The sequence below is a fragment of the Triturus cristatus genome, chromosome 11 (assembly GCF_964204655.1).
Source record: "Triturus cristatus chromosome 11, aTriCri1.1, whole genome shotgun sequence".
NCBI lineage: Eukaryota > Metazoa > Chordata > Amphibia > Caudata > Salamandridae > Triturus > Triturus cristatus.
In genome coordinates this window covers 241,778,614-241,801,505 of record NC_140594.1, presented here as the reverse complement: position 1 = coordinate 241,801,505, position 22,892 = coordinate 241,778,614, and the positions used below count along the sequence as shown (strand labels likewise).

The following is a 22,892-nucleotide window of genomic DNA, read 5'->3' as shown; positions in this document are numbered from 1 at the left end:
TGATGCTAGAAAAAGTTGGGTAAAGGATGGAGTCTGAAGTAAAACTTGTGTACAGTGTTTTACATCACATTCATAAAGCAGTTGAAGAGAGAAAGTGTAGGAACAGGCCCAGCCTCAATTCTGGGTACTTAACATCTTTGTATACAGAGAGATATAAATCAGGATTGCTGCAGACGGCGTTTTCATGATCAACATGATGGAACACTATATTGGACCATTGATGGGTACTGGAAAGAAACCGGAATCCTCCGATAATTCTCTTGTTACAAAAAGGACCTATAGAACTCACCCACTACTGCTGATTCACTGAAGGCTCCTTGTAAGCTGGTATCCCACAAGCACGTAAAAATTGAATTATCTGAAAAGAGTGCCTCTGTCCATCTCCTTAGAACCAAGTGACCCACTGAACAATGTCAGCAGGTTATTTATTTTTTATTTTTTGGGGACCCAACTTAAGGGCCATTTTTTGCGAACGTCCGGAGAAGAGTCTATACAAGAAAGATTCAGGCAACTGTTACCCCAACAGTTGAGTGGGTAAGTGTACTTCACACACATGGAAGCCAAGATGGAGTTACACAATGATAAGGAATAAAGGTAGAACATCTGTAAAGGAAAGAGAACTACATCTGTATATAAACCTTGCATCACAAAAAAGAAAGACCACAAGAAACTAAGCAATATTCTTAACCATAGGCAATAAACCAATTCTAGGCTGTAGATTTTGTGACAAATTGGTCCAACAATCATCCAAAAGATTGAAAACATATACACTGAGTAAACAATCTAACAGAATCCACTTGAAACACCATTTTATACTGTCTTCCTTCTTCTTTAGAGAAGTCTTAGTTCTTTTTTATACAGGTAGGAATATGCTGGTTTACTACCTGCTGGCATGAAATCGGGATCTTCTGATGCACCTTGCCCAACTTTGGTATTAAGATCTCCTATTCTGTCCTTTACAGAATATGTCACAGACTTGGTAAAGGCTTCACTCACTCAGAGCAAAGTAGTAGTGGTCCCCACAGAGCTAGAAAGTCAAACTTGATGCGAGTGATATTAACAACTATTGCCACATCAAACTTCTCCCAGTGTTAGCAAAGCCATTTCAGAAGCAGATAAGTATGCTGAAATTCTTAGAAAATACTAATGTTCTAGCCCTTAGTCAACTTGAGATATTGCCAGGATATGGGATACAAACGTGCTAGCAATACCCATTGATGAACCAAGAACAACGGCTGACTAGGGCAAAGCAATATGTTCTGGAGTTTGCTGCATTTCAGAACTGTAGACTATCCCATTGTCATTTTGAGACTGACTGACAATGACTTCTCAGACACTGAATTGAAGTGGTGCCATTTTCTTTAGAAGTTCAAATGTACATTTTCTCTTTTGCCCTTCTCAGATCAAGAGCACTGAAGTCCTTTGTGGGGTGCCACAGGGTTCTCCCCCATCCTCCATGCTGCTCAACATTCAATCAATCAATCAATCAAGGGTTTGTAAAGTGCACTACTCACCCTTGAGGGTCTCAAGGCGATAGGGAAGGGGACAGATCGGATCAGTCGCCGCCTCGGATCATTCGAAGAGCCACGTCTTGAGGTCCTTCCTGAAGGTTCGCAGGGTTGGGGAGCATCTGATGTGCACGGGGAGCTCGTTCCAGGTCTTGGCTGCAATGTATGAGAAGGCTCTCCAGCCTGTTCTAGTTCTGCAAATGCGGGGGACTTCTGCCAGTGCAAGGTCAGCGGAGCGGAGGTTCCTTTTGGGTACGTGGAAGGAGACTCTCTCGTTGAGGTATTTGGGTCCGATGTTGTTGAGGGATTTGTAGGCGTGGGTGAGGAGTTTGAAGGTGACCCTCTTCTTGACGGGGAGCCAGTGGAGCTCTCGCAGGTGTTGGGTCATGAGTTTGTGGCGCGGAGTCCCGAGGATGAGTCAGGTGGCGGCGTTCTGGATCGTCTGGAGTCTGTCTAGTAGACTTCTGTTGATTCCGGCGTATAAGGCGTTGCCATATTCCAATCTGCTGAGTGCGTGGGTGACGGTCTTTCTGCAGTCGCGGGGGATCCATTTGAGGGTCTTGCAGAGGATGCGCAGGCAGTTGAAGCTGGTGAAAGCGACGGCGTTGATCTGGCGATTCATGGAGAGGGAGGAGTTGAAGATGATGCAGAGGTTTTGTGCGTGGTCTGTAGGGATGGGAGGGTTCCCAAGGGCTGGGGGCCACCAAGTGGTGTCCCAGCAGACGTGCAGGGTCCGAGGATGAGGACCTCGGTCTTCTCACAGTTGAGCTTCAGACAGCTGTTCTTCATCCAGGCTGCCACATTATTCATTCCTTCATGGGAGCGGAGTCTGGTGTCTTCCGGTTTCTTCGTGAGTGAGAGGATGAGCTGGGTGTCATCGGCGTAGGATACAATGCTGAGCCCATGCTGTCTTACGATGGCGGCGAGGGGGTCCATGTAGATGTTGAAGAGCGTGGGACTGAGCGAAGAACCCTGAGGTACTCCGCAGTCGATATCTGTGGGTTTGGAAATGAAGGGAGTGTGTCTGATCCTCTAGGTTCTGCCGGTGAGAAAGTAATGGATCCAGTTGAGGACGGCTCCTTGTATCCCCGCGTCGTGAAGTCTGGCTGCGAGTGTGCGGTGGGAGACGGTGTTGAACGCTTCAGAGAGGTCGAGAAGGAGGAGGGTCGCGGTGTGACCCTGGTTGAGTCATGTCATCGGTGGCAGCGAGAAGGGTGGTCTCGGTGCTTTGGTTGCTGCGGAATCCAGACTGGGAGGCATCAAGGATGGAGTGCTCTTCGATGAAGGCCGTCAGCTCGGCGTTCACGAGTCTCTCGGTGACCTTGGCCGCGAAAGGGAGGAGAGAGATGAGCCGGTAGTATTTAAAGGTCAGCTGGATCGGCAGTGGGTTTCTTGAGGAGTGGTTTAACCTCTGCCCGTTTTCAGTTTTCTGGGAAGATGCCGGGCATGAAGGATGCGTTAATGGTCAGTCTGAGTTCGGGTGCAATGGCGGCCCTGTGGAATATATGCTGTGGTCAGGGGTCCGTTGGGGCACCTGAGTGGGTTTTCTTCATGGTCGCGGTGATTTGTTCGACGGTGGCGGGATTCCAGGTCATGATTGTTGGTTTATCGGCGGCGTAAGGCGGAGAGGTGGTGTCCTGCGTCTGTTCGCTGAAGTTGTTATAGAGGGCCTTGATCTGCAGATGGAACTATGAGCTGAGTTTTTCGCAGAGTTCCTGGTACGGTGTGATGTCGGTGGCTTCGCTGGGGGGTTTAGTGAACTGCTGAATGACTTTGAACAGTTCCTTGGTGTTGTTTGCGTTGGTCTGGACTTTGTCTCTAATGAAGGTCCGATTGGTGTCTCTTATGCACTGGTGGTATTCCTTCAGAGCGCTCCTGTGGTTGGTCCGCGCTTCGGTGGTTTTCAGGTTTCGACAGGTTTTCTCTAGGCATCTGCCGGAGCGTCTGGCTTCATGTAGTTCAGCGGTGAACCAGGCAGCCTTCAGAGGGCGTTGTTTGGCGGGGTGGCGGAGGGGTGCGAGTTTGTCAGCGCAGCGGTGAAGTTCTGTGGCTGCGGAGTTGGTGTCGGTAGTGGCGCTGGGGGGGGTCTTGGAGGAGGGTGGTGATGAGGTGTTCCTCTGTGACCTTGCTCCAGTTCCTACATGGTGGTCGCGGAGCGGGCTTTGGTGCGGTGGTGGCGTTTAAAGTGAAGTGGACGCAGTGGTGGTCTGTCCGGGAGGGCTCGGTGGTGCGGCTGACCCGGATGTTTATGCCTCCCGTGAAGATTGGGTCGAGGGTGTGTCGGGCTCTGTGTGTGGGCGTGTTGACCAGCTGCTTCAGTCCAAGGTTGTCGAGTAGAGTGATGTTGTCGGTGTCGTTGAGGTTGTCGAGGTGGAAGTTCAAGTCCGTGAAGGTGATGGCGTGGGGTGTGGCGAGCTCGGAGATGGTGGTAGCAGGCTGTGTGCGAGGTCCTGGTGGTCTGTAGATGAGGGTGCCGCGTAGAGTGGTCCTGGGGCTGGTCTGGATCTGAAGTTGAGGTGTTCAGTGTTGGAGTGGTGGTCGTTTGCGCTGGATGTGGAGAGGCAGAGGGGGGTCTTGTGTGGGATGGCGAGTCCCCCTCCAGGGCGGTGGGGGCCGTCCTTTCTCTGGATCTTGTATCCGTCAGGGATGGCTGTGGCGATGTTTGGGCCGGAGGTGGCATTGTTCCAGGTTTCCGTGAAAAAGGCGACGAAGGGGCGAGAGGGTTTCAAGCAGGTCCCAGATTTCTATGGAGTGTCGGTGCAGGGAGCGTATGTTGAGGAGGATGAACGTCAGGGTTTTGTTGGTGCGTGCGTCGAGCAGGCCTTCGGTGTTCGTGCATTCGTGGTCGATGGTGAAGGATCTGCGGCAGGCTCTGCATGAGAACTGACCATGGGTGGTGTTCGGTGAGGATAGCGCGCAGCCGGTGTGTCTTTCGGGGTTGAGTGCGTGGAGGGAGGTAGAGTCGAAGCGGTGGGACCTGGGAGAGCCAGGGTTCCTGGCGCTGGTCGGGTCGCGGACAGGCGCAGACAGGCTTGCCTTAGGCACGCCATCCGAGCGATAGCGGTGTGCCCGGTGCACGTGTCCGCTGCGCGTCCGCCTTTAAGTAGGGGAGGGGCCGGACTGGAGGAGGGGAGGCGGGTGGCTGTGTCGGTGGGCAGGGCTTTGCGGTGGAAAAACAGTGAGCAGGTACGGGGGAAACACCTGAAAAAGGAAAGAAACTGGAACAGGACCCTAATGAATAAAACAGAAGTACACCTTAAATAAACAGAATTACACCTAGCAGGAACAGAAAATTACATGCAGTGGGGACACTAACAATTATTTAGAACAACCGGGAGAAATACAGTGAAAATACTTAGTCACCATGGGGGAGCTTGATCGCCTCAGGCAGCGACATGCAGCTGGCGCGAACCCTGGCAAGACAGGAGGTTCTAAGCAGAAATGAGCCTGCTCTGAGTGCCGAGATGCTGGGGAGAGTGCTGTCCTGGACCGGAGGTCTAGGATTCACACGCACTCCCCCGCAGCAGCCGCCATTAAGTAGGGGAGGGGGCGGGACTGGAGGAGGGGAGGCGGGTGGTTGTGTCGGTGGGCGGGGACATTTACATGCTTTTTTAAATTAAACTAATCTGATCATTTGATTGTTTTGCCTTATCTAATGCTGACAACGCTCAGCTATTTGTGTAGTTAGAGAATGTTTGCTGGCCATCCAAAAGTGGATGTGTCACAACTTCCCTAAGTTGAATGTCAGTACAATTTAGCTTCTCATTTTTAGGAACAGAAAATCAAGATGGGAGACAATCTTTATGCTTGTAGTATGGGAGAGCTACTCACCAGTGCACATAAAATGAAATCAACAGGTGTGCTGCTTGATCAAGAGCCATCACTCAAAGCACAGATTCAGCTGCCAGTTCAAGCTTCCCTGTACATACTGCATTTTGTTATAGATGTTTCATTCCCTACCAAATTAATTATACGCAAATGTAGTGTTTTTTTTTGCATAAATATACTTGTTTGCTTATTGAAACAGTTTATATCTCAGGATGCCCACATATCAGATTACTAATATACAAAAAGCCTAATCTTTGCATTACATGCAGTTGACTGCAAACACAGTTTGACCATGTGTCGAGTGCCGGGAAAGGCCTACAGATTGAGCAGCGATTTCTGTTTCGTGAATTCAAACTTTTTGCTTATCACAGTGATTCTTGCTCTAGTGGCACTCAAGACTTTTGCCCCTTTGCCTCCCTGGTTTCAAGTAAGAAAGTAATGAAGAATGCTGGCTAAGGATTACAGTAACCAAACTCTGGAAACATCTTTCATAACAACTTTGTTGTATCAATAAGAATGAGACTTTGAAAACAACTTTTCGGTTTTGTTTGTTCCCAAATGAACTGGCCTTCTGTGTCAGTATTATGGCCCAGCTAACGGGTCCATCTCGTCCCTATTGTCACAAATTCTCAGTGATTAGTGCTTAGTGATTGTATATTCTACTCTATAAACAAGAAATCTAAAAAATTAAGTACATGAAACCCAAAACATTTGTTTATAAGAACTATTTGAAGCACAGGTAAGTAACTTGTTCTGCTGAATGCTCTAAATTGCAGATTCCTCACCCAGTGAATAGATACCAAAGGAGTAACTCCCCCTGTGGTGGTTATGTCAGCCATCATCTGGAGGTGGTTCACAACTTTGAGGCAAGCGTGCCTTCAGCAACCAGTCGTCAAGGTATGGGAAGACTGTTATTTCCAACCTCCTCAAATGGGCAGAAACTACCATCACTTTTGTAAACACCTGATGAGTGCTGGTGATACCAGAGGGGAGCACGGAGAACTGGAAGTACTTGTGTCCTACCTGAAAGAGCAGGTAGTGTCCGTGGGATTGGGGGACAGGGATGTGGAAACTGGCATCCTGCAAATCCAATGTTACCATTTAGTCACCAGGATCCAGGACAGACAGAACTTGGGACAAGGTGAGCATCTTGAACTTGTTCTTCTTGAAGACGTTGTTCAAGCAGCGGAGTTCTAGAATAGGACACGTCCTCTGACCTTTTGGCATCACAACTTAGCGGAAGTAGAAGCCAGTCCAGATCTTGGATCCCAGCACCCCTCTATATGGCTCTGTTCTCCAAGAGAGCATGAATTTATTGCCCGGGAAATAACAGCTGGTCCTCTGGAAGCTGTTGCATAGGAAGGTGAGGGCATAACCACATTGCAAGATTGTCAGGGCTTCACTGATGGTAGCAGTGGTTCTGTAGAGGTCTGTCCTGTCTGCAGTACCTCCATAAGCACATTTGTTTTAACTTCCCCTGAGGAAAGCTGGAGATCAATAATTTCTACTACTCTTCTAAACACCATGCTGGTTCGTCTATAGAGGGGCCAGGTGAGGAATTAAGTCCCGTATCTGGAGAGGGGTCCGGGCCATTGCCCTTTGGGAGGTTCAGAACAAAATTCTCATCATCATATAGGTGAGATTCAGGGCGTGGCTACGCGGGCAATGGAGTCAGACGTGCTCAGCTAGAGCTCCGTCGCTGGCTCCCCTTTCCCGCCGTGAATATCCGTCATTTCCAGAGCTACAGGGTCGGAGACTGGCCCGGTTGAGTTACAGACCTGCCTGGTCGATGCAGGGAAAGTTACGGGCACACCGGGTGCTGGGATCCGCGTTTGGAGCTACGCCGTGCCGGACACGCCACGCAGACAGACCAGCAGCTCGGAAGCTGACAATACGCAAGCTAAAGAATGTGCCCCGCCCAGCAGACCGCATGATATGGCGGCGAGTGGCGTACTAAAGGCTCGCCCCAGTTATCTGCCGAATACAGCCTGAAATACATACCCCAAGAGATCCAGCATACCCGAGACCCCAGTGTGCGCCCTCATCGATCACAGGTGACACAGTGGACCCTGCCACTGCTACAAAACTCGGCGCAGCTCCGTTGCGTGATGCCCCAGCCTAGATAGGGACAAAAGACGACATGGGAGTCGAGGAGAGACAGACCGCCCACTGTGCTGAACGACCGTCGCAATTACTGCAGGCTCCATCGGCGGCCATGAGATGGTGATCCCCTCAGAGCGAGATACAGGAGACCTAGAGGATGCCCAAATTTCCGACTGCGAGACAACACTGCCCAACAGGAAGAGGCATGAAACAGTGAGTAACACTACCTACCGTGGGGCCCCAACAGACGATTGCCAAGTAGCAGGGGACACCTAAAACGGCCGGGAGGTGGCAGCATACAATTGACACTCTGCGAGGCAAGTGCAGGTCTCCTGGGACCGCAATACTCCTCTGGAGCTCCAACATGAATCTGTGGATGCATAGGCAGCGGCACCGGGAGGGAGCTCAGGCCTATGACGCGTCCGGACGCGGGTGAATAGTGCTGATATTGTTACAGGACTAGTTGATAATGGTGATTTAGAAAACGCCTCACACACAGGACGCCAGACGCAGACTGAGGATCGGAGGATGTGATTTAAGCATACCTTGTGACTGACCAGGCACTCCTGAATGGGATTGGGGTATCGGTTAAGAGGATAAAGCTACGTACAAAGCAGCGTACTGTGTACTAGACGTAAGGAGGAGGTCACGCACTTCGGTGTCCACCATCGCCACCCGGATATACACTTAGGAACTAGCTCCAACTGCCAGACACCCTAGAGCAAGTAAATCCCTTGAGGAGAACTAGCCACTTGCTTAGGCCGCAGACGGCGCCTGGAGAGTCCTATTGAGGAAAGCATCGACATTCACCCTACTCTGACTCTATGTCGCGTGGTGGCAGAACGAAAACCGGTACTGGGGGAACACACTGTCCAAACCTCCCTTAACCCACGCCCAATCCGATAAGATGTCCGAGGAGGGGACCCCTGCCCCGATGTCTAACAAATTGGATACAGGGTTGGCAGCGGTGGAAAAGTCGAGTGAAACCATGGATCAGACCCGCACCTCTCCGGGGAGTAAAATAGACAAAGTGGCTATTGACCTGACCCTTTTACACGCAGACCATCGCAAACTCGCAGACAGGACGTCTGTAATGGAGGCCACCATCACGGAGATCTCTCCACAAATTACAATGGCGGAGAAACACATTGCAGACCTTATGAATAGAGTGGAATATCTGGAAGCCAGGGCTGAAGATGTCGAGGGAAGGTTGAGACGTAACAATGTACGTGTAGTAGGCCTTCCGGAAGGCATGGACGGTAGAGACCCTGTCGCCTATGCGGAATCCTGGCTGAGAACATTGCTACCTAGTCACTTTCCCCACACTTTGTAGTAGAAGGTGCACACAGAGTGCCGGCCGGGCCTCCGCGCCCGGGATCTAACCCTAGACCTCTCCTAATAAGACTGCTGAAACTATAGAAACAGGGACACTATATTTCGTTAAACCAGGAAGATGCAAGAAGTGCTAATAGATAATCATAAAATTATGTTTTTCCCGGACTTCACGATACAAGTACAGAAGCAGCGCTACTCATACCGGTCAGTGAAGGAAAGGCTCAGTCAACAAGATCTGAAATATTCCCTGCTGTTCCCAGCCCGGCTAAGAGTGGTGGCCGGTGGCAAAACTAATTTTTTCGACACCCCGGAGGCGGCAGGAGATTGGTTGGATTCACACAGGACTGCAGGAGGGACTGCCGCACAGACAGGAACATCCGATGCTAATACTAGTAACCTCCACAGACACAGGTGGAGGAGGAAGAATCGTGCGATTCCGCACGCATCACAAAATCTTGGACCCAACCCAGAACAGATGCTACAAAACCAACGCAGGGCCCTCCAGGCAGTCGTCGCCATCGGAGGAACGGGTGAAAAGGCAGCCTCAGTGTCCAGCTTACAAGAGCAGGATAGTGAAGAAAAGTTGTCAGATGAAGTCCTAAATTCGCGAGACTCTTGTGAACTGCCAGAAGTCACTCCGCAGACAGCGGACGAGATTGCTGAGTCGCAGTAGTAATATGCATGGCAGAGTCCAATGGACACATACTGCTGTATACGCAAGTATAATGTGGTGTTGCTTTTATCGCCTCACAGTTTTAATATGCTGTGTGGCATATGTGGATTGACATTCTCGATAGCATCTGGAAAGTGCCTGGCGATACGGGTTGGATGACTGGGCGGATTCATTCTATGGAGGGAGGGTCTCGCTTCCCGGTGCCACGGGTCTTTATTTTATCACTTCAAGACTCTGGACTGTGCAAGTTGCGGCAGGGTGGGGGGAGCCATCGCGATACCATACCTTATACTAAACGGACACACCTTGCTTGTGTTAGAACCCCCCTTGTCATTGCTTAAATGTTGTCTTTGTTCTGTGTTTGGACGATTGCCTGTTGCATTTTCGCTCTTTTGGTATTCTTAGTTTTAGTTAATAGTATATGCCATCATTCACACACTGGGTCGAATTACACTCGAAGCATAACCACATGGCAACAGTTCTCATTCTTGACAGGTACTTTCCCACTGGGGTCACTTGCCAGACCACCAGTACTTCTCACGCCAATAATTAACTTGACACAATGGCACCAATCAAATTAGGTACCTGGAATGTGAGAGACATTCATAGCCCGTCCCGCAGATACCTAATTTATTCCTATCTTAAAAGACACCATGTTCAGATTGCTCTCCTTCAGGAGACTCACCTGTCACGGTCCGAGGTGCCACATTTACAGAGAAGATGGAGGTGCCAGCTGTACGCTACGGGCTACTCTGCATATTCTAGAGGTGCTCTGGTTTGGCTTAGACCAGTGACCCCGTTTAGCATAGATTTGTTTATAGATGGAGAAGGCCATTATGTAATATTAAAGGGTAAGTTAGATGGCAGACCTGTACTTATTGCATCCATATATGCACCAAACTCTGACCAAGCCATTTTTCTAGAGGCATTATCAAGTCAACTGGCTATCTGGCATGACACCCCAATGTCAGTGGGGGGGGGGGGGCTATAATTGTGTACTCAATGTCTCATAAGACCATTCCTTTCCCCCTTGAGCACCAACATACACTGCCATGAAGGCATTAACCAACTGGGCTATACAATGGCACTTAACAGATATATGGAGATACAGGAACCCATATGACAGGATATATTCGCTCTGTTCAGGAGCACATGGATTACATGTTAGACTTGACCGCATAATGGTATCAGACGACCTCTTGCCAGTTATTTCCGAACCACAGTACCTTGGAAGAACACATTCGGATCATAACCCACACACAATACACATAGAGTGAACAAGTACCACGCCTGTCCCTAGATGGCGGTTACAACCTGACACACTACTATATACGGTACAAAAGGGGGGCACAGGGTCAGACTGATTTGCATATGGCCATGTCTGAACTGGGGTGGCAGAGTGGGCTAAAGAACGGTGATGGATCAAACCCAGATCCGTTGACTGGGTGTGAGTGTTTGATTGGTTCTGATGCTCCGTCCATCACCACCCCCTTTTGTACCGCTTTGTTCGCCATAAGTTGGCAGGGTTTACTCAGACGTGAGTCCCTTGCTCACTTTGCCACTGGATTCAAGCAAGCCTGGCTGAAGACGGCTGAAATGCCAGAAACCGGTCCTAGGAAGATTGTTTCCGGTCCAGGGAAGGCATGGCTTGGCAGTTCGGGCTGGACTGTTCCCATGAGGCACAGGGTCAGACTGATTTGCATATGGCCATGTCTGAACTGGGGTGGCAGAGTGGGCTAAAGAACGGTGATGGATCAAACCCAGATATGTTGACTGGGTGTGAGTGTTTGATTGGTTCTGATGCTCCGTCCATCACCACCCCCTTTTGCACCACCCCCTTTTGTACCACACTACTATATACAGCATTATGGCAGTCGGTGGCGACAGCTGTGACACAATATTTTGAAGAGAATGCAGGCACAGCATCGTCCCCATTAATAGAATGGGATGCCTTTAAGGTTATCAAAAGGGGGAACTGTCTAGGCATGCAGGCAGGCATGCGTAAACAAGTAGAAACGTCCCTCACTGCTATAGAGAGACGGCTGGCTTCTAACGAGCGTGAAGCAATAGAGGGCTTCGATAGACGACTGACTCACAATACGGAGGAGCATGCTTGTCTGCAAGAACGACTCCGCTGTCTCAATTATGCAGCACACTCTGCGCGTACGCACCACACAGGAGACAAAGCAGGTAGATTGTTAACATGGCTGACATGTCAGGAAGACACAGTGTCCAGTGTTGCATCCATACTTCCACACAGGGTACTTTAGGATATTCGCAACAAGATATCCACAGGGAGTTTACGAAACACTATGCCTCACTTTATCAATCCCACACCTTAGCCACCCCAACAGACATTTGCAGGTACTTGGATGACATAGCCCTGCCACGCATTACTCATGACCAACAACCTGAGTTAAACGACCCTATTCTGTTAGAGGAAATCAGGGCAAGTAACGGTTCGCGGGCTAATGGTAAGACGCCTGGCCCGGATGGCCTGCCAGCGGAGTTTTACAAAGCCTATGCGACAGAGCTAGCACTTCCATTTTAGAAGGTCTATGATGCTGCAATAAACTACTCCACCCTCTCGGACACCCAAGACGATGCACTACTGAGCTCTCTCCCTAAACCTGGCAGGGACCCAGAATCTTTGGGTTCATACAGACCACTGGCACTGCTCAATACAGATTACAAGGTCCTAGCATCCATTTTTGGCGGTGCGTCTGGCCCCACTAGTGCGAAACCTGGTGCATGTGGACTAGAATGGGTTTATTCCCACAAGAAGTACGGCACTTAATATACGCAGACTTCTTAGGGTACAACACTATGCGATGGATGGATGGCCGGCCACGCTCAGGCTGCCTCGTCTTGGACCTGGAGAAGGCCTTCAATTCTATAGAGTGGCCATACCTCTTTGCGGTACTACGGAAATATGAGCTGGGCGATGACCATATACGAATAGTCCAATTATTATATAAGCGCCCTTCTGTAAGGGTAAGAACAGACCGACTTCTAACGGACAGTATACCAGTCAACAGAGGCACCCGGCAGTGATGCCCACTGTCCTCACACCTATGTTCTCTGGCCATGGAGCCGTTAGCGGCACGTCTCCGTAGAGAGGGGGGAGGCATGGATTATCAGTTTGGGAGACGGGTCACATGCTGTCTCATTATACGCCGATGACCTGCTTCTATTTCCTGCAAGACCTGCACAACATCCCCAACTCGATAGCAGATATACTCCAAGATTTTGAAAAGATATTGGGTCTCCGAGTAAACTGGGCCAAATCAGGGCTATACCCATTCAGTGACCAGACCACGGAAATAACTGTGTATATGAACAACTATAAGCTCCGGTGATACCCGGTAATGCTCCGTTATCTAGGCATTTTTATATATCGTAACCCCACGAATGTGCTGTGGGAAAATTTAATTAGAGCCATATCTGCTGTCCGAGCCCAGGTCCAGTTATGGAGGTCACTACCATTGAGCGTAATGGGCAGAATTACATTGACAAAAATGATAATATTACCCAAATCATTGTACTACTTCTCGAACCTCCCGGTCTATGTCCCAGCCAAAATATTTCGTGATCTTGAACAGCTACTCCGAGACCTCATTTGGAACAAGGGCCGACCTCGTATTTCATTGTGGAAACTCTACGCCCCTGTCAGTAAAGGAGGCCTAGTGATCCCTAATCTGGAGCTGTACTATTTGGCAGCACAGTTACAGTGGGTTACGAGGTGGTTGGTAGGCATGGGGCTGGAAGATACAGCTACCTAACAACCTCCCTGGTCACAAACTCAAATATTTGATCTGTTTCACCCTATTGCTAGACCGCTGCTTCCAACACAATACTGGGTAGCTCTGGCATGCCGGTGTTACAAGAGGAGCCTATACCCAACAAAAGATGTAACCCCGTATGCCACTGGTGGGGACGCCCAGAGGTAGAGCGGGCACCACTAACGAGGAACTTGTAAACTGGCATGCAGTGGGGTTGGACACGCTGGGCGACCTCTATGCAGATGGCACCTTGATGTCGTTGACTACGGACTGCGGCTTGCCCGCGGGACAATTCATATTGCACACCTCAATTACGAGGTCACTGACGACGGCATGGGGGGACATGACTACTGAACCAGAAACAAATCTCTTGATGCAATATTTTCATGTCATGGGTAGAGACTCGCATATTGTGCACTGACTAGTTGAGGCATTACTTATACATACACTGAAACCCATGACAGCCCTACGGACACGGTGGGAAACAGATAGAGGGCAGCAATGGACGGACCAAGAATGGTACGCATTGTTAGCCAGTTCCACAAACATACCAAGAAACTCAAAGTTTAAACTTATACAAACCTACATAACACAGAGGGCGTACCTGTCCCCAGATAAGCTAAACAAATACTTCCACACCACAAACTCGGCAGGCCCACGCTGCCTACATGTTGATGCGGATCTCCTACATATGCTGTGGTTCTGTAATGCCTTAAACACATACTGGCGAGCAGTCACGGAGGCACTCATGGCCTGCAATGACCAATCAATAGCATTCACGTGTGAGGTTTGCATACTGGGCCTATATCCCAGAACTAGAAAAAACAAGGTCACCTCTAGATTCATTGATTTAGGCATGATTGGAGCTAAATGCATAATAACTAAGAGATGAAAACACCCCGACCCTCCTGTGATTGTCAGCTGCAAAGATCGCTCTTAGTGTGGGCTCAGGCAGAGAACACATCACTGCATAGAGAAGAAATAGCTAGACAGCGCAAATACCCAAAAGCACAATACCGGGACACCATCCTCACAGTATTCACAAGCGCAAACAGGGAAGACGGAGGAGGTTCATCGCAAGAAGGCGCTGCAGGTGGCGACGACGCTGTGCGTTAGAAGCACTAGACACTGCACTTAGGTTGGGGTAAAAAGATCAATACTAAAGTTATGTAACATGTTTGTAAACACAGGAAATATTGGTTGGCTTCTCGAGAAAAGTTTACCACAGCGCAGAGGGTGCGCTGAATCTGTAGGAAAGGAACGAGGAATGAGACAAATATATTACACACATCCTAACCCAGGAGCACTAAGCAGCTGATGTCATTGTTATTAAGTGTACTTAACATTATATCTTCTTTTGCATTCTCCTGCCATTCAATTGACGAACACAGAGGCAGATATTTGCGAATACCCTACATAAGGCGCAATAACATAGAAAGATATCAAGGAGCGAGACAACTGTTAGATTTATCAAGGAGAAATTTACAGAATTAACTTCCCGGGCAACGATATGGGGAATGTGCACACATAACACACGTGGTATATATATCTACATTGATAACTGAAACACAAGTTGAAAACATATGTAATAAGTAAGCGTGGTAGACAAATGAGAGTTGGAAGTTAACAATCTGTACTATGAAGAGTATTACCCTCTCACAAGTTTATATATGTACTTACTTGTAACTCTGAAAAAAGTTTGATAAAAAATGCAATACAGATATATATTTTTTTTAAATCATATAGATGAGTTTCCGCATCATCTTTCTTTCTGTCCTGTGGCTCTGGGTCTGAAAAACTATGTGGCAACCGAAGTGTGCAAGAATCAGAATGCTGTGCGATAGATCAAGGAGGTGCGTCTTCGATACAGGTAGCGTGATTAGCTTTTGTGTCTTAAAGGACTATTCGTTCCCCCTCCAGCAACGTCAATGCCTGCATGGTTGTTGCTGCTGGGGTATGAGTCGGAGTAGGCATCAGTCCTGAAGCTGGATTGGACCCTGGTAAGAGGTCGAGAGGCAAAGTTGGAGTTCGGGATGGTTTTGCCAGCAATATCCAGATTGAAGGCCTCCTCGGATCCATGGCCTCTAAAGGGGCACCAGCGGAATCAGGAAAGACAGCGAAAATCCAAAGCCTCACCTCTCTGAAGGCCTGAATTTGCTGCACCGTCGCCGATGGACCTGGGAACTCGGGCTGGAACGGGACTAATGAAAATCCAAAGCCTCACCTCTCTGAAGGCCTGAATTTGCTGCGCCGTCGCCGATGGACCTGGGAACTCGGGCTGGAACGGGACTAATGCAGGAGTCGGTTTTGCGGTGGGTGAGATCTTGAGGTATCCGGACGTCCATGCAACATCTCCTGGTGGGACTGGTGGATAGAAGGGGAGCTAGGTTTTTTTTGTTTTTTCTTTTACTTAACTTGTCTCCAGGGACAAACTATGGGAGGCCCTAAAGCTGAACAGTATTTCCATCGATCTGCTGTCTATTTTAATGCGTTTGCATCAGCACACATATGCTCAAGTACTGGTGAGTTAACTAAACCCATTGAGATACACCAGGGCATACAGCAGGGTTAAATCTTTGCCCCCACTTTGTTTTAACGGTACCTTAATGACATTGCTGCCCTACTTGAAGATTGAACGTGCGATGCCCCAAATATTGTGGGCCGGAGGATTCCTCTGCTTCTTTTTGGAGAGGACACCCAGTTAGTGTCGAAGACGTCCTTGGTGGACAGACTTGTGGTGTTTTGTGCCGCACAAGGACTGGAAATAAATCATGCTAAAAAAACCTCATATCTATTACCCCCACAAAACATAATGAGGTGTTATTAAGCTTGATGGTGTCACCTTGGAGAGAGTTTCATCCTTTGATTACCTTCGTATTAAATTGACTAGGACCATGAGTTTGCCCTCGCAAATTGACAAGAATACTTTGAATTTAACCCATCATGCCTCGACCATCCTATGGCTCTACAAATTCACAAAAGTCAGGACTACTTCTCCAACTCTTAGGGTATATAGCTCAAAAGCAGAGAGGAGTCCATTGTATGGGGTTGACTTGTGGGGTGCTAAATGGTGGACCTGATGTCACTTCCAGAGAGAAAGGGAGCAGACGCAGAGCCACACACCACTACCTATTGACGCATCAGGGATTTGCTGAGAAAAATCTCCACATCCAGTCTACAGTTAGAAGTATCCATCAGAAAAAAGCATTTAAAAAACAAAATAAATCTCATCCATCAAAACGTAAAAATTCTCAACCCTGGGCAAAAATGGCTGCTCTTGAGGGGTAAAATAGCTCAGCTTTATGCAAACGTTTCTCCCAAAAGACTACAAACAATGTAGGCCTTCAGTACAGGCAAATCAAAACAACATTTCTGTAAAGTGGACACTCAGGCAGCTACCGACTGTCTCTGGTAAATCCTTATACTATATTCAACAATAATTAAAAAGGGACGGACCCCAAAAAATTCGATAAACAGTAACATTTGGTAAAAACTTTTTAGGGCTCATGTTAAAAGCTTCCAGCAGGCTACAGGTTCAGTCTGCACAGTGATGCAGAAGAGGAAATAGAAGCCTTCAGAAAAAACGGGTCAAGCACTATCATAGCTCGCCTCATTACACTTAGATTGAGCCACAACTGCAATCCAATCAAAGTGGAGCTTATTCTTGGTCTGGCTCCTACATCCGTAACACAATGTTTCATACGGATGGCCATCTGACTACTTTGGGGTAACAGGAATACTCTTTGAAGTCATGGTTTTCTGTTCACTATTATAACTTAGAGGCGGACTGTGGATTTCCTAAACTCATATCCCTGCATGTTTGTGCACTACATAATGCCTCAACCTTTCATAAGGGACTGCAAGCAAGGCCTCTTTTGGCAGAGGGCATGATGTTGAGAGCACGCCACTCACTAGGTTAACAGTTTATCTTGTGACGCTCTAACTGAGAGCTTGGCGGATCCCACAATACCATGCATTAGAGCTCTGTCAGTCAGTGGCCGCTTCAGGCCTCCATACCAATTGGGGGGTGAGAGAACACCTGGTGAAGGGAGCAGAGGCATCAGCATGAAATATGCAACAACAACACTTGCTACCTTTACAGTGTGTTAGACCATGCCATTGGTAGAAGCTTGTACGGCCTCTTACCCTTAGCATTGGAAAAAGAATAATACAATGATTTGCATTGGCAAAAAAAGATGTGGTTACATCAAAGGAAACCACTCGTTCTCAAATCCAAGATTTTGAAAAGTTATTTATCTGTAGCAATAGTTCTCCAGCTATCTAGTTTCATTATCTTCGAGCAAATCCTTGCCTTTATGGAGGGCCTAGGAAACACCTAAAGAAATAACTATTTTAATAAACATTTAGTTTTACTTCCTTACACATGTAATTTGAAACTACCGAAAAGACATCTTAATCTTCAGCACATATTAAAAAGATACCTGATCCAATTAATTGTTTTTATAGCGAGTGAAGTGTACATTGAGGCAGCTACAAAGCAGTCCTTTCACACACTTCTTTTCTCAAAATGAGATATATAGTTGGTGGGCGGAATTTGCGAAATTGACTTTTGCAAATTAACGCAAAATTGCTCAATATCTCCACGAGCACACGGATCTTTCGCAAGATGCGGAGGTTGCTTTTCACACCCGTTCGCGATGTGTTTTTGCATGCTCGCGGGGAAATATATCTCCAACTTGCGGTCGCTAATGGGCGCGGCCATCTTGCTCGCGATGCTTATTTCCTGTTTCGGATCGAATTACGTGATCGCAAAGTCTCGCGGGATAGCGCGACCAGCTAACAACAATCCAACATCTCATGGCGCACGCGAACGGATAGGAAAACTCATCGGCCAACGCAGGGACCCAGTAAATCGAGACCGCGCCCGCGAGAACGCATTTTTAAAGCTCGAACAAGAAAAATACTTCCGTTTTGCAGCAGATTGCGAAAGTTTTGACATTTTCGCGCTCTCCGCAGAACGCGAAAAAGTCAAAGTATTGCAAATTCCGCGAGCAGAACAAAATTTACGCCCAGGTCTAACCTACAAAGAGTTGGTTTTGAATCGGGGGAAAATGCCTGTACAGGAGTAGTACTGTAACAGATCAGTAACCTTTTCTTCTCTAGAAAGGGATCTTTCCCAGATTCATAAGCTTTAAACTGATTTCGTAGTAGTAGCTGATCAAAGATGGGAAGCGCAAATTAGATAACAGACTCACCCGATGAAAAATATTTTAGGGTACAACCTTATTCACTTGATCTGCGGGCCTTGTATCCAAATATAAACAGTAATGAATACAAATCGAACAGCAACCCATAGTTAGGAGCAACAATATGGAGCACCGTGAAAAAAAGATTCAGCAGCTGCTTTTCTGTTAGTGTGGTGACAGCCTTATTGGCTTTGGTAGTATGAATCTATGCTTTTTGCAATTAGTCTTCAAATTGACATTTTTTTTCCCTGGAGTTTTTTATCGCGCAAACTTGACCCGAAGGTATTAGGTACCGAGTACTTTACACGAGCACCAGTTGCGTTACATGAGGAGTCCGTACACATTCATTTTTGTTAGGCACGGGGAGATTAAGTGATTTTCCCAGAATCACAGGATGGTGTGCTTCCTTGCCCAGACTCGAACCCGGTTCCCCAGATTTGAGGTCGAGCACCCTAGCCCTTAGGCCACATCCTCTTCCTAACAGTTTCCTCAATGGTCTCTCTAAATTGCCCGGAGCTTAGGAACCAAACACTTAAAAGGTTGTTTCATGAAAGGGTGCTTACAGCATGCTCTGCCAGAACTTGCACATTTGGGGGGGAAAAAGTATACTGGTAAATGGGCTTGCTAATCTGGATTTCCAAGATCACGTTGGTCTAAAGGTGATGTGCCCCTAAATCTGCCTTGCAGAAAACAAATATTAGATATATATCGGCAGTCTGATCTGGATCACACTTTTTAAAAAAAATTTTTTTAGTCCTCTAGATGGGAACTCTCCGTGCCCTCCACACAGGCCAGCTCGTTTCTCGCCCTTGGGGACTATGTGCAGCAACCGGATTCCCCTAGAGAAGGGTTGTCTCCTTGTCCAATTCCCGTTCGCCATCAAGAAAAATGTGGGTACTAGGAGACGATGGACCACAGACCCCTGGCATAATCATTGGACAGCTTATTCTTTCTTCAGCCAGGCCGAAAAAGGGGACCAGATCTTATCGGTACTCCCTTGATCACAAGCAATGTCAAACCGGCTAATCCACATAATAATTTTCAGACAGTCAGCAAAACTGGGAGGGGTCTCGGACTTCCATTGTCTACAGATTTCTCTCCTGGCTATGACAATCACATAAAAGACAAATTGCGCAACAATGTTCGTGTTATATCCCGGTAACATACCAAAAAAAAATCAATCTAGGACAACAAGTAATTGGTACGTATAAGACCTCCTCAATAAAACTACAAACGGACCCCCAATAATTAGAAATCTTAGGACAATCAAGAAACATATGTAGATCGTCAGCTGCCGGAAATTTGCATCTTGGACAGAAGAGACTATCTGACGTTACCCTAGACAGTTTGGCCGGGGTCCAATAGACCCTGTAAGCTGTAAACAAATGATTTCTCCTCAAATTTGCAGGTTTAATTATTCTCTGGGACATAGAAAAAGAGTCTCTCCAAATTTTTTGTACCTCTTCCGTATTCCCTATTAGCCCCAAAGTTTCCCTACTTCTGATGTTAAACTGTCCTCGGACCCTAGAAGTGTCTGATACCAAAAGGAAACTTCCCGTTTCCAACCTCCCATCCTGCAGATAGAATCTAGGATTGGGAAGTCCACTACCGACCCCCAAGATTGTCTGGCCCACCATGCGGACAGTTGGTAGAACTAAACCTGGTTAAGGATCTATTGGTTAAGTTTGCAAGACACTCCCAATCCATAAGCCCGGAATCAAGACACAAGTCACCCCATGTTTTAAACCCTGCTAATTTAAGAGGCTGAGACAATTGGTCCAAAAGGCATTCGGGGGTACCCGGGGAATCCCAGATTGGGGCATATGGGTTAAAATAAGGTATCACTAGAGTTTTCCGAATAAAACCCCAGTTTTTAAGCGCCACTTGTAGAATCTTAAGGCGGACCTTTTTAAAAAAAATTTGATCGCCAAATTTGAGAAGAAAAAATTTGAGGCCTTGTGGCTGGTCATGTAACAGTGCCTGAAAAAGGCGACCTTGAGAGGAGAAGTCCAATTTATTAGTTAAAATTCTAAAGTTTTTAAAATGAAAAGCATGACAATATATAAGCAAGTCGGGCAAAGCCAAACCGCCTACATTCAAACCTCTCCTCAATTTCTTCCAGGCTATCCTGGGCGATTTTGTGGCCCATATGAACAAACTGATCTTCCCTTGAAGAGTAGCAATATCTTTGTGATGAAATGATAATGGGATAGAGTTAAAAAGAAATGTGATCTTAGGGAGAATTATCATTTTAACAAGATTTACTCTCCCATATATGTTAAGCGGAATACTACCCCATCTCGACATTAGCTTACAGGCTTCCTTCGCAGCTTTCAGCCAGCTAGTCTTTGAAATATCAGCCAATTTTTGAGTTAAGTGTATTCCTAGATATCTGATTTTTTGTTTGGCTCCTTCTATCGGGATTAAATTATTCCAGCCCATTATATCCGTTTATTCCTTATTAATTTTATATCCCGAGACCCTTCCAAATTCCTCCGCTAATTCAAAGAGCCGCGGGATTGCCTCCACATGATTGGAAGTATACAAGAGGAGATCAGCGTACAAAGCAGTTTTCAGCTCCAGCTCACCGATTTTAAAGGGTAAGATTATAGTATCCCTTCTGAGTGTACAAACAAAAGGCTCTATATAAACATCAAACAATAGAGGGGAAAGGGGGCACCCCTGCCTTGTACCTCTAGTGATTTTAAACCACTCTGATAGCCCTCCATTCACCAAGACTTTTGCTCGGGGGCCCTGATCTAGAGATTTAACGGCTTCAATAAAAATTAAGGGGAAGCCGAACTTCATCATAGTGGCCCAAAGGTACCCCCAATTAACCTGATCAAAGGCCTTGGCAGCATTGATTGCTATTATAGCAAGCGGCAGCCCCTTCTCTTCTGCATAATCTATTGCCCCTAGTGCCTGGAACGTAAATTCATTAAGCTGCCACCCTGGTATAAACCCTCTCTGATCTGGATGGATAATTGTTTTAATAGATCTGGCTAATCTAGTGGCCAATATCCCTGAAAAGATTTTTAGATCCGAATTTAATAGCGAGATCGGTCTATACGATTCAATTTTTTTGTGGATCTTTATTTGGTTTAGCTAGCAGGGTTATAGTGGCCTCAGACCAAGATGGGGGGATATATTCCCCTTGTAAAAGTATTTTATTAAACAGTGTCCTAAGAACTGGAACAACTGTTTCAGAATTATCGAGATAGAATTCTACCGGTAACCCATCTGGGCCAGCGGCTTTACCTCTACTTATTTTCTTTAGTTGTTCGTGTATTTCACCATCTTTAATTTCACTGGCCAAATAAGTCTTATCTGACTCGGACAATTGAGGCAAGTTACCCGAATTAAGCCAATCACCCAACTCCTCCGATCCAACACTGGTGTCCTCTTGATACAGAGCTGACATAAACCTCATGGCCTCTTCTCTAATCAGCTCATCCTCAAAAGTTAATAGACCCGACTCCCTTTGTACCACAGCCTTAATATTATTCCTGACCCTATCCGCCCTTGTTTTCCATGCTAGGAGAACACCACATTTTTCTCCATACTCGAAATTTTTAAGTCTACTGGCCTCCCACTTTTCTTTAATAATCTTGTCGCACCTGGCACTAAATGCAGCTTGGATCACACTACTGGCAGAAGCAATTGCAGTAAGGAAAACTATGGTATGGTATGGCGCATCTGTGGATGGCTCAAACAGATAGGTCATCCGTTTATCCGTTTTTTCAGACCCTCAATAAATTAAAGGGTGAATAATATTTTGAAGAAAGGCTACTCATGAAAGTTCATCTTTCAGCAATTTTAACAGAAAGGTGGACTGGTGTAGATGAAAGTTGAGGTCCCGCATTTGCTAGCGATAGCCTGTATGAGACTAAATCTTTTTCATGGCAACGGTGCATGATTATGGACTACAGACTGAATACAAAAATTATATTTTCCGTAACAAGCCTTTGTGAAAAAACATGGTACTTCAAAGAAAAGCTATGGAATATTCTAGTCTGTCAAAAGTCAATACAGAAAACCTTCAGGTGTCAAACTGTGAAGTTCAAGGAGTTCAAGCTGTGGGGAAATGTTGAGTATGTTCCTGGATTACTAGGCCTAGCCTCCATGGAGGGCGGAGGAGTCAGATACAGGAGCTATGAACACTACATCTGCTTCACCCAACGGGGGCCAGGAGCATCCTTGCAGATCATGACACTCTAAATAGTCTTAGTTGTGATGAGCTGAAAAGCATACAATATACTAGTTTATCAATCATCAGAGCATTCCGCTGGGATGCTGAACATGGTAGCCTAGTTTGCCATGTTCAGCTACATAGTGTGGTAAAATATGCATTCCAGTTTCTATTTAGATGTGAGAGATGTCTGGTGCTCGCCGGTTGCAGATCCAAAATGCATTCCCTTGGAGAGATGCACGCTTAAGGCATCAAATTGTTTACAAT

The 22,892-nt window shown here is 47.0% G+C and overlaps 1 protein-coding gene across 2 annotated transcripts in view; it reads right to left on the bottom strand.

Annotated features, from left to right (window-relative positions):
* SRRD (SRR1 domain containing) overlaps nt 1-22,892 on the bottom strand; it is a 106,862-nt gene that overhangs the window by 46,914 nt on the left and 37,056 nt on the right. The window lies entirely within an intron of this gene.